Source organism: Eptatretus burgeri, chromosome 3, assembly GCF_056783735.1.
Source record: "Eptatretus burgeri isolate ZD-2024b chromosome 3, Ebu_testis_v1, whole genome shotgun sequence".
NCBI classification, from domain to species: domain Eukaryota; kingdom Metazoa; phylum Chordata; class Myxini; order Myxiniformes; family Myxinidae; genus Eptatretus; species Eptatretus burgeri.
In genome coordinates this window covers 55793381-55806107 of record NC_140963.1, presented here as the reverse complement: position 1 = coordinate 55806107, position 12727 = coordinate 55793381, and the positions used below count along the sequence as shown (strand labels likewise).

General features: G+C 45.7%; 1 protein-coding gene across 16 annotated transcripts in view; it reads left to right on the top strand.

Annotated features, from left to right (window-relative positions):
- LOC147029952 (ADAMTS-like protein 1) overlaps window positions 1-12727 on the top strand; it is a 545848-nt gene that overhangs the window by 348418 nt on the left and 184703 nt on the right. The gene's annotated exons all lie outside the window — the stretch shown is intronic.

The window sequence follows — 12727 nt, the reverse complement described above, 5'->3', positions numbered from 1 at the left end:
TCTTGAAAACGATTTTTGCATAAAAGTATTCCAAATGATCCATGATATAACTCTGTCTGTACAGCAGTGTCAAAAAAGTGAAATTTAGTGTTCATATTTTACATTGTTTTGCACTCTGTGTAACACTATGAAGACCAAGACAGCTTGATGCTCTTCTTTTACTTCTGAGTTATTTGGGGTGGGATTCAATCTGATTAAACACTGAAAAGACCACTCATAATAAGTCGATTGGCTGTTCTGTCTATTAATTACACAATGTACATTAAGTAGTAATGTAAGTTTGATAATGCACCATGGTATATTTTGCTTTGGATTTGTAATTAGTGTAATGATTGCACAGGTTCTTCCAAAATTAATGTAATATGTCTGTGGAACAGGCGACTGGGTAGTTCAAATGGAGCATGCTTATCTTTGACCTCGTTGTCATGTCAGATGGGCTATTAACGTGGACAGACTGAGCCGGGGGGCGGGTGAGTATACTAGGGACCAAACCGATGATTAAATTTACTGTGTTCAGTTAATTCCAACGTGCCAACGTTCACCCAAACAAAGTCGAACCCGGCCGTGAAACACACAAGAAGGGGAAAAGGCAGGAATACGTTTATCATTAAAATGGGATTTATAAAAAGAGAATACAGAGATAAGGGTAGACGAGACACAATGGATAATACAGAACGACTCAAGCGGTCGACAGACATTTGTAGGGATGAGGGATACGCAAACTTATGTACAAGCAGAAATATAGCCTAACCCCTTAATGGCACCGATTACCAGACTCGCTCTACAAATGAGAACAGACAAGGATTTTAAGCAGACACAAAGCTGGTGGTGTAGGTCGCTGGGACAAAGGGCTGGTGTGGAGAATGGAGACAATTGCATAACAAATTATATTATCCACTAATGTACATAGAGGGGGTTGTGGGAGGTGAGCCACAACCACCTTATCTATCCTTCTTAATGCTCTACTCCCTTTGTTGCGAGAAAATTCCATCATTATATGCAAAAATCTAAGATACAAAATTTCTTCATTGATAATTTTCTTCCTCCCCCCTTTGATCGAAATGGTGTCCAAAGGTCAGGTATGGGAGCATGCGCCAGAGCAGCGCGTCACTGCGTCCACTTTCTGCCGGTACTCCAGGGGCCTCTGTCTGGCCATCCCCCAGGCAGATGCCTGGCCCATACCCATCTCCTTGAGATGCCGATCAACCTGCTGCAACCACGAGGCACGTGGTCAGCCCATTGGCCTCCTCCACTCACGAGACACCCTCGCTGAGAGAATCTGGTGAGCAGGATCACCGTCAGGAAAATGAGCCACATGTCCATACAGCCGCAGCTGACGCTCACAGACTATGCAGGTAACAAATCTCATTTGAGTCTCTCTCAGCAACCGCTCGTTGGACACAAAGTCTGACCAGCGATAGCCAAGGATTCTCCGAAGAGACCTGGTACCAAAGGAATTAAGTCTCCATCTCAAATCCTTGGTCAGAGTCCAAGTCTCGCATCCATAGAGCAACACTGGAAGCACCAAGGACCTGAAGCCTCGGACTTTCGTCCTCCCGCACAGGTATTGGCAGCGCCACACCCCATTAGCCAATGAATCCATGACTCCCTAGGCCCGACCCAGATGTCTATTGACCTCTGACTCACAGCCGGCAGAGACATAAATATCACTGCCAAGGTAAGTGAATCTCTCCACGACCTCAACATCCTCACCACAAACAGTCACATACAGGACAGCGGCATCCAAGATGTCATTGAAAGCCTGGATCTTAGTTTTGACCCAGGAAACCCGTAATCCCAGTGGCTCTGACTCCTCATTCAGCACCTCGAGGGCCCCCAAAAGGATATCTAAAGTCTCCGAAAAGATGACTGCATCATCTGCGGAATCAAGGTCAGAGATCTTGACATTCCCAAATGATGCACTGCAGATTGATCTCCCCAACATCCTCCCTAGAATCCAGTCCATACAAGTGCTGAAAAGTGTGGGGGCCAGCACACACCCCTGACGAACTCTAGTAATAACTGGAAATGAGTCAGAGATGGTACCACCACATCTCACAGCACTCAGTACCAGAGTAGTGTTCAGACATCAGATCGATCAGATTTGGTGGCACCCCACGAAGACCAAGGATCCTTCAGAGGGCATCCCGATTCACCGAATCGAATGCTTTACAGAGATCAACATAGGCTGCAAGCAGTCCCTGCCGAAACTCTCGCCTGCGTTCGGTGAGGAACCGAAGAACAAGGATACGGTCGATCGTTGACCTCTTTGGTGTAAAGCCTGACTGCTCTGGACGCTGCTGCTCAAGCAGATGGTGGCGAACCCTATCAAGAATTATCCGAGCAAAGACCTTTCTCGGCACTGAGAGCAGCGTCACCCCTCGGTAGTTGTTGCAGTCTTGGCGATCACCCTTCCCTTTCCAGAGAGGGACAACAAGGCCCCTCTTCCAGTCAGTGGGATGATGCATGTGTTCCAAGCAGAGCACAGAACTGCATGCAACGACACGAGTGCAGCATTTCCACCAGCCTTGAGAAGTTCAGCATGGATGCCACAGATCCCTGGAGCTTTACCCCATTTCAACTGGTTTACCGCAGCCTGTGTTTCCACAAGCAAGGGTGGACCACAGTTGATTGGAGGGTCAGCAACAGGGATTGTAACATCCCTGACGTCCAACTCGACAGCTGGTGGATCAGCCTGGTACAACCGCTCAAAGTAACTGGCCCAGCAGACCTTCACTTCGAACTCCTCTGTCAAGAGCCTACCACCCTCTGCTCTAACTGCAGTACACCGAGGGATGGGCTTGGATGAACGCAATGCATGAATTCCCCTGTAAGCAGGACGAGAATCCCTTGACCACAGGTGATGCTCTACCCCCTCACATATTCCTCGCACATTGGCCTCCTTGTCCACCCCTAGCACACATACAGTTTGATGCCTCAGCTCCCTGAACAGCTCAGCTCTGCCATTCAGCCTGGCCCTGCGACTCTGGTCAATGGTATCCAGTGTCCCTTGAGAGACAAAATTCTTCTTTGCCCTGCGGTGAGTTCCAAGACATCCACCGGCAACATCAAGGACGGTGGTTTTGAAGGCACTCCACAACTCTTCAGGACCTCCCAAAGCACCCAGACCCCCCAAATCTGCACTCAGCCTGTTCGCAAACTTCTCAGCTACCCTCTCATCCTTGAGCTTGCCAACATCCAGCCTTGGCTGGGATGGTACCACTCTCCTTGATTTAAGAAGCAACTTCAGAGTTGCTACAACAAGCCTGTGGTCAGTATTGAGGAACTGAGCACTCCGGTAGACCCTGCAGTTCTGGATCATCCTCCAACGACCGTCAATCAGGACATGGTCAATCTCCTTTGCCACACTGCCAGCGTTGGAATACCAAGTCCAGCGATGAGCTTGTGGGCGCTGAAACCATGAACCAGCCACCCTAAGTCCATGACTTCTTGCAAAGTCAAGGAACTTTGTGCTAGTCTGGTTCATAGTTCCTGACCCATGGGGACCAACACATGTCTCATAACCATCCCTTTCAGTTCCAGTCGATGCATTGAAATCCCCCAAGACTAGAAGTGTATCTCGTCTGGGGCACTGATCAACCACAGACTTGAGCGTGGCGTAGAATGCATCCTTCACGGTGAGGTCACTCGCCTCAGTCAGAGCATAAGCAGAGACCAGGGAAATGACACCTAAGGAGTGACGAATCCTTATTCTCATAATTCGCTCGTTGACCGATGTTACCTCAATTATCATTGGGGTCAGCTTATTGGACACAGCTACAGCAACTCCTTGGGTATGGTAACCATCAGAGCAACCAGACCAATAGTAGGTGTAACCACCCACCATGATCTCGCCGCAATCCGTTCTCCGAACCTCAGAGAGTGCTGTAATACCGATGTCCAAACGCTTAGCTCAGATGATAACAGAGACAGGTGATCATCCTCTCTTAGGGATAGGACATTCCAGGCACCCACCCGAAGGGACCGCCTCAAGTCAACCCAAGGAGACCGCCGTCTGGTGGACGACACCTCAGCACCACTCCGACACACTCTCCCGCAATCTGACCCGGGAATGTTACCCCGTGGTTTCCCTTCTATCGTCAAAGATTGGGGGTCCCGAAGGCTTTGCCCCAATCCCGTCATCCGGTGAGCTGCCCTGCGAAGGGAAGCTGCACAGGAGGTACTCCCACGGAGTGGGTTTTCAGATTTCTTTGCGTTTTTCTGTTTTGCGGAATGAAGCGTTTTACGGTGGCCGGAGTGCAAATCCTGCCACCAACCTCCTAATAAGAAGTAACCCAACTGCAGGAGGACGTCCGCAGACACAGTTGGGCACTCGATATGGATGGCCATTGGCTCACAAGGAGCTCCTCCGCCCTTTGACAGGTTTTGTTTTTAATCCTGCTGGGTGTCCATATCCAAACACCCTCCTCACCAAAAACCTGGTGGGGGAGACAGTTTAGTCACCGACTTCCCCACCATGGAACAGGTTAGTACAGGTTTACATGATACCTATAGCAAGTCACAGATCTAATCTGGCCTGACCTGACTTCTATGGGTGTCCAAAGGGTGGGGAGAGAAGATGGCACCAAAACAAAAGTAAAACAAGCTGGCCTACCTTAACGAAAATTTCAACGGAACCAATCAAAAATCCAATCCAATTTTCCACGTACACCAGTGGATGTCACTTGGTCCAGCTGGTCAGCTCAGCCATAACCCATTTTTATATATTCTCCAGCCAATTGAATGGGCTATATGCCTTTCATAGCACATTTGGAATTTGCACCTGACCGAGTGGAACCTTCACAAATACACATCATATCACAAACATAAATATTTTCTCCATTTCTGCTGCGCCATGGTTTCACTTTTATCTCTCTCTCTGTCTCTGTCTCTGTCTCTGTCTATGTTTCTCTCTCTCCCTCAAGGCATAAGAGGAGGAGGAGATTGGGACCATACTCTGTGCAGAGCATTGGTGCTACTTTAGCAGTCTCCTTGGCTATTGGGCACAATCCTGGATGGGTTGTCACTCCGACACAGTATACCAGCATGCTGGCACTCATTTTGCCAACCTCGGAAGGATGGTAGGCCGAGTTAACCCCACCTGGTATTCTTTCAAAAGCTGAGTGGGATTTGAACTCAGGACCCAAGGATCCCAAGCCCTCCACCCTAACCATTAAGCCAATACTAGGCATGCACTGATCATGCTCTGTCACAATTTTGAATTTGCACACTCCTAACTTCCAATGTTACGGAGTCAGGGGGTTTGAAAGGTCCCACTCCTGATGTCAAATGTTACGGACTCAGGGTTCGGGGATTACCACGAGGGGAAGCACTCGGATTCTTCCCGAACTCCCGGCCCCATGGGTGATGGTGTCGCGGATAACTCTGCTGCCCGACGGGTTATTTAGCAACCGCAGATGCCAGCAAAAGCAATTACACCAGGCAGGGTTGAGCCAATTCGGGGGGACGAAAACTTCCCATCTATCTATTATGTACACACTTTCTCAGATCAATGGAAGAAAGTACAACCAAGCAGATTGGAAAATGTAACAACTATTTATTTACACCCACACACAAGCAAGCAGTCATCGAACAAGGATTTTCAAGCAAAAGGCAAAAGACACAGAAAATCAGACTTATCTCTCTGTACATACGCAACCATGTGGGGTTACGTCAGGCCAAATATTGATTGGGGAGGGGGGGTGGTTAGGATGGGAAAGATGAGCTATGGAGTGTCGGAAGCATGTGTTTATGGAGCTGTGTGACACCTCGGGAACTGCACCCCGCTCCTAAGTCATGGGCCACAAGCCTCCAGCCCTTGCATGACTCGTTCCTGTGCTCCGGGTCTCACCCGCACTCTGGCATACAACCTCGAACAGGCAGTCCGACGCACTCGCGGTGCCCTTTTTGCATCAACAACAGGGTGTCCACAACTTACGCGAATACTCCTCGCATGCCGTCTCTGGAGTATCATTGAACAGCAGTCCCTGGTGTCTCGCCAACCATCCAAAGGGCAGCAACAGCTCCCCGCTACGAACGTATTTGCATTTTGGTTCTTAAAACGGCTTCGGCTGGGCGTGGTTTGAAAAGGACCGATTGGAAAGGACCGATTATGGACTGAGTAGAAAGATTGAACGTAGCAAAGGTTGGGGGGGGGTGGAGACCACACTGGGGATACATATACCAACCTCAATGCATGTCCCCCCCCCCCAAACCCTTTGACAAGGGGCAAAGATCTACCTTCGACATAAACTAATGAAATAACTCATTATCGAGACTCCTACGTGTACATGTATGCTCTGATGCTCTCCCCAGGATACATTTCCAAAATCGTCACAATATATACACAGGGAGTCCTCTTTGTACGCCGATTCGACCAACACTTTTTCACATTAATGCTTTTTAAGAACTTACATCAGTTTTTGGTGAGCACAATCATCATTTTCATGCAATGCTTTTTCATGGGGACGAAAAAAATAATTTTAACTTCTCCCCAGAAATTGACTGTGCCACAACCTCTATGCTCACATTTTTGTGACCCTCAAAATGTCAGAGAAGTGTAAAACATCATTAGTACGAGCAAGTGATGCTCGGCATCGAAAAGACTTAAGACCCTTACGTTGAAAATGAAATGAGACATGAGAAAACGGTCTGAGAGAGAGAGGGGAAACTTCTTCTCAAATCGGACGTTGGCTTTCCTTTTACTTAACCAGTCTACGATCGGGACGATCCTCGAGCACAAGGCGAGAATTCTCACACACATCAAGGGATCTGTACCGAAGAAGTTGAGGGTAATTACCATGAAAAAGAGTGCAGTGATCGCTGAGATGGAAAAACTTTCGATTTTGTGGCTCCAGGACCAGACAACAGAATCGGCACATGTTGATGCTTATGTTGCATACTGTTTTGAGCATGAAGGTACAATAACTGTTTTGTTGGCTATGTTATCATGTCTTGTCTTGGTTTTGTTTGTTAATGACATTTCTTATATGATCCTGATCCAGAATTCTATCTCCATCTCTATCTCTATCTTTATCTCTATGTCTGTCTGTCTGTCTTACTGGTGCCAATGTTGAATTCAATTTTTTTTGGCAGATACAGTTTCGGCTTCAGTTCCTCTAAAATTCACCGGTTCTGGTGCCGGGTTCAGTTCCAGTCGCACGTGCTCCGTTATTGAGTGATTGTCAACCTTCATTGAGAATATATTTTGCCAAACTTTCCCAAAACCCTTCATAATGAGTGGAATTGCGATAAGTAGCTACAGTATACCGCAAGAGGAAGAAGAAGAGGAAGAAGAAGAAGAAGAAGAAGAAGAAGAAGAAGAAGAAGAAGAAGAAGAAGAAGAAGAAGAAGAAGAAGAATGCTGTCCAGACCACCACTCTTCTTCCCTTCTTCAAACATCAGGAAACCCCATCAACTCCTTAAATAAGAAAAGGAAACTTGCCAGCCATGCATGAAACCAGCCAGATATCAGAAGAAAAGGCAGCTAGCTCTGCCTCACTGTCTCAGTAATCTCTCCAATCGTCACCCGAACCTCTCAGGCATCGACATGCATTACACACCAATATTTTTGATGAGTGCAGTATGCATTTCCGTGCAGTAATTTATTAAAATAAACATTTATCATTGTTCTCCATTTACTTATTACCTATGCCACCGAAAGTGAAGTAGTTTATGTTTTCACCCCCTTTCTGTCTGTCTGTTTGTTTGTCTGTTTGTTTGATTGTGTGCAGGATCTCTCAAAACGTTGTGGACGGATCCGGATGAAATCTGGTGGGCAGGTTAGGTGTGTGACAAGGTCGAACTGATTAGATTTTGGTGAAGATTCGGATCCAGATCCGAATACTAGAATTTTTTTACGTGATTCTTCACCATTGAGAGATCAGGATGAACTAATATATAGCACGGTATCTCAAAAGGTTGTGGACTGATTCGGATGAAACTTGATGGACATTTTGGGTGTGTGACAAGGAAGAATTAATTCAATTGTGATGAAGATCCGGATCTGATTATTTTTTTATGTGATTCTTCACCATTGAGAGATGGGGTTAAACCGATATATAGCATGATATCTCAAAAAGTTGTGTACAGATTCGGACGAAACTTAGTGTACAGGTTGGGTGTGTCGCAAGGACGAATTAATTCGACTTTGGTGAAGATCCAGATCTGGATGCGAGAATTATTTAATTTTAATTGTGATTCTTTACCATTATGCCTGGGTGTTGGCTTAATGGTTAGGGTGGCGTGCTATGGATCTGAGGGTCCTGAGTTCAAATCCCGCTCAGCTGTTGAATTAATACCAGATGGGGTTAACTCGGCCTGTCATCCTTCCGAGGTCGGCAAAATGAGTGCCAGCCTGCTGGTATACTGTGTCGGAGTGGCGACCCGTCCAGGATTGTGCCCTATAGCCAAGGAGATATATAAGCAACACCAACGCTCTGCACAGATTCTGGTCCCAATCTCCTCCTCCTCCTCCTTCATCATTGAGAGATGGGGCCAAAAACGATATAGTGCTGTATAGCATGATATTTCAAAAATGTATTGGGCCCGATATGTTCTCGTGGATCAGGCATTACGTGGCTAAGGTACGCGCTCTTCCGAGTACCCCTCAAGTTTAGATACGTATTAACTTATTCATACATATATTTATGTTGGTCGTTTGTCTTTAGTATTCACTTTAGTTAGCTCAGGATGACCAAAAATTACTGCCCCAGAATGCATCCTCAGTTTTCAACATTATGCCTATGGGAAAAACGTTTTCGATTTACATTTTTTCACATAACACTCGACTTTGTAGGAACGCGTCTTGAGTGTTAAGTGAGGACTCCCGGTATGTATATGTATTTACATATACATATATATATATGTATTTACATATATATATATATATATATATATATATATATATACATATATATATATATACATATATATATATATACATATACATATGGTTTGCATTAGTGGGAAGAATCATCTGGGTGGCAGACTGATGGTTGTTCTTTGTGGATTATGTGGTTTTACCATGTGAGAGATAATCCGCGGCGATGGTCACCATAACAGGTAGGACGTGCGTCTGATGTATAAACGACGAATGTGGTCATCATTGGTTAGATATTTGTCAGTATGCTTTCCTGGTGAAGGCAAATAAGCCCGAAATCCAGATAGGCGGCTCCGCTTGATGTTTAACTGATGTTGACCATTTCATCTTCATCTGTGTGACAGAGTCGCCAGGCCGAGGCCTCTGTATTGGAGGTGACGCTTTGGTGTAGGACTATGTCCAATGGGGATCGGGGGAGTGCTCGTCACACTCCACATGTTAGTGTTTTTATTGTTTTTTTTATTTATTACTATTATAAACACACATGGTCACATTCATGTGTGACATAAGCTCATTTGTTTTTCATTGGACATTAATTCTTGCAATGACACAAAACAGCTTCAAATCTGGAGCTTCTGTTTCATTGGAGTTCAATTTCGAGTTTTAATGGAGTTCAACATTGGTCATCCTTGCTGAGCTTGATTCTCATGTTTTATTTTGTTTGGCTTGCCCTGTTGGACTCTATTCGACAAGCTGCTAGCTTTCAGAAGCTGAAAACGACCGCTGAAAACAGTCACAACGGCTGACTTTGTGAAGAAACGAAAGTTACGAATTTGTACCAAAATATTTTGTTGCAGAATTTGTAGATGGTTTTTCCTGAGTTTATTTCTGCACGACATAATTTTTTTGCACGACATCGCGAGGAGTAGGCAAACTATCTCCGGCACCCTGACCAAATTCCAAATTCCTGCCCTAACTTACAGAAAGCATTGCATGAGTGACACAGTCATGCCCTCAGCCAAGGATGCCACCCCGCAGCCTTCCGCTCCATACAAAAGAAGAAGATTATTTCCTCTCGTCTAATGGTAGTCATCACCCTCCTTCGTTCAGCCTTTTTAAGAGCATAAGAGGTTATTTAAGAGATGTTGATTTGAGTGTAAATGGTTGATGAGATGAATAAATCTACATCTGCCTGCAGTGGAAATGTTACTCATTACAAGAGGGATATAGGGGGTATATAGAGGGATGTTACTATCATGGAGCAAACATGGATGTCACTGAAACTCCAAAATTGACCTTTAACAGTTTGTGGGCCTCCATGGAGGTTCCAAATCTACTTCTGCTTCCAACCCCAAAAACTGGCCTTAAATGGCCACCGAGGTTGGCAGACAAGCACATACTTTAGTCTTACTCTGGCACGCATACTCCAGCACATACTCTGGCACGAGCTCCGATAAACTAAGATGGGTAGTCCTGCCCAGAGGACCCAGAGGAGTGCCCGTTGCTAGTAGGGGTCAATGATGTAACATTCATCAGCCAAGCAAAATCTTAACAGAATGTCAGTGCTGATGAAACAGTCTCTTTGCAAGGGTTATTCTGGGTGGTTTGGTTTGTGCTGGATGGTTTGGTTTGTGCTGGGTGGTTTGGTTTGTGCTGGATGGTTTGGTTTGTGCTGGGTGGTTTGGTTTGTGCCGGATGGTTTGGTTTGTGCTGGGTGGTTTGGTTTGTGCTGGATGGTTTGGTTTGTGCTGGGTGGTTTGGTTTGTGCTGGATGGTTTGGTTTGTGCTGGATGGTTTGTTTGTGCTGGGTGGTTTGGTTTGTGCTCGGTGGTTTGGTTTGTGCTGGATGGTTTGGTTTGTGCTGGGTGGTTTGGTTTGTGCTGGGTGGTTTGGTTTGTGCTGGATGGTTTGGTTTGTGCTGGATGGTTTGGTTTGTGCTGGATGGTTTGTTTGTGCTGGATGGTTTGTTTGTGCTGGGTGGTTTGTTTGTGCTGGATGATTTAATGCTGCCTCCTCAACAGTCAGTTATGGCAGGAACTTGGCCAGGATTCAGGCGATAGCTTGCCTACTATTTTTCATGAGCGACACCATGTACCTTCTTCTTCTTCTTGCATCTGGCAGCTTGGCCTCCGGGTAGCTATCATTTTGTTTGGAGCACGACTATGCCACTGATGCTGTGCCTCTGTACCAGTACACTGGCACTCATTTTGCCGACATCAGAAGGATGACAGGCTGAGTCAAGCCCATCTGGTGTTAATTCAGCAGCAAACGGGGCTTGAACTCAGGACCCAAAGATCCCAAGTCAGCCACCCTAACCACTAAGCCAACACCAGGCTTAATGGAATCTTTAATGTCCACCAATGACTTGGACTGGCAGATGACTGTGACAGCTTATCATCCTTCTAATGGACAGCACACACATTGATGCATCACCCTGAATGCAAGACACAAGGGTAATGGTTTATACCTGAGTCGATGTTAGAACCCGGACTAGACTGCTCAGAGGCGAGTGCACATACCTCGAAGCATTCTTCAATCCTAACTGTAATCACTAATCAGAGTCCTATTCCAAATCCTAAACTGTCTTATTCTTATCCCTTTCCTGAACCCGAAAGTTGGTTTTGAAAAAAATCACTACACAAGCGAAAAAGACCGTTAAATACCCAACAAATATGAATATGATGTCTTCTAATACTCGGAGCAGCGCTATCCGATACACATTTACATTTAGAGAGTTGTGGTGATCCCCCACCCTGAACCCCCGGGGCCCAGGACTATAAAAAAAAATTTGATGCCCAAAACCTAACCGTGCATTCAGAAATGCATACAAAACAAGCAAACATGCAAATAAACATACAAACACATGAACACAAGAACATACAAACATAAAAATATACAAATGCAAAAATAGAAACTTCTCGAATTGTATGTACGTCGTATTATTTTTGACATAAAACTCAACACCTACCTATTTTAAGCCAATTATGCCACGTCTCCACTCACATCAGCATGATACATTTCTCTATTGAAGGCTCTTTAGGATCTCCACCTACCACGAGAAAGATCCACGTGCAAATCTCAGCTGGAACTTCAAAATCCACCAGACAGCTCTGCTGGAACAGTCAGCCTGAAAGCCAGACATAACATCATGTACATGATGAAGTTATTGCCATTGTCATTGCATTTACAATGAAATGCCATTGCTTCCACCTGCTCTTCAAATCGATTGGTAGTGATGGACATTGTTGGCAGGCCACCAAAAAAACAATCACATAAAAAGCCATTACTCTTGACTGCCATGTTGCAGCAGGTTCCTCGATTTATTTTCGTATACAGAGATGAGGCTCGTGGAGTAGCAAAAACACATAACGAACCAGGACGTAGAAAGACGGGGTGGGGGACATGCTAACAGCGTGGTTGAGAGACAAAATAAAGGGAAACTTGGAGGGATAAGGCATGTGGGGAAGAATGAAGGCAAGGTGAAGTCATAGGGGGTGAGCAAGATGGATACAGTCCCAAACTCTCAATCACAAGTGGAAGGACAAACGAGAAACTCGAAAAGATGTGGGCTTTGGGAGGGTTAATGGGGGTATAAAATATGATGGTTGTGGATGGAGGATGACCTGAGATGGTGATGAACGAGCCATCTTGAAGCCCTGGAGGTAGGAATGAGATTGAAGAGACTGAGGAAGTTGGTTCCACAGGTTGGAGGGAAAAAATAGAGAAACGAATGAGTGGAGGTGAGCAGTGAGTCTGGATTTAGGGAGTTTCACCAGTTAAGGGTGTTACTGGCAGACCACGTTCACCTTGTGGAAATATGGTGGGGAAGGGGCAGAGAGCATGAAAAGGGCAGAGGGTGCAAGACTAGACCTCCGTGGGGCCCACATGGGATTCCTCTGTACCATT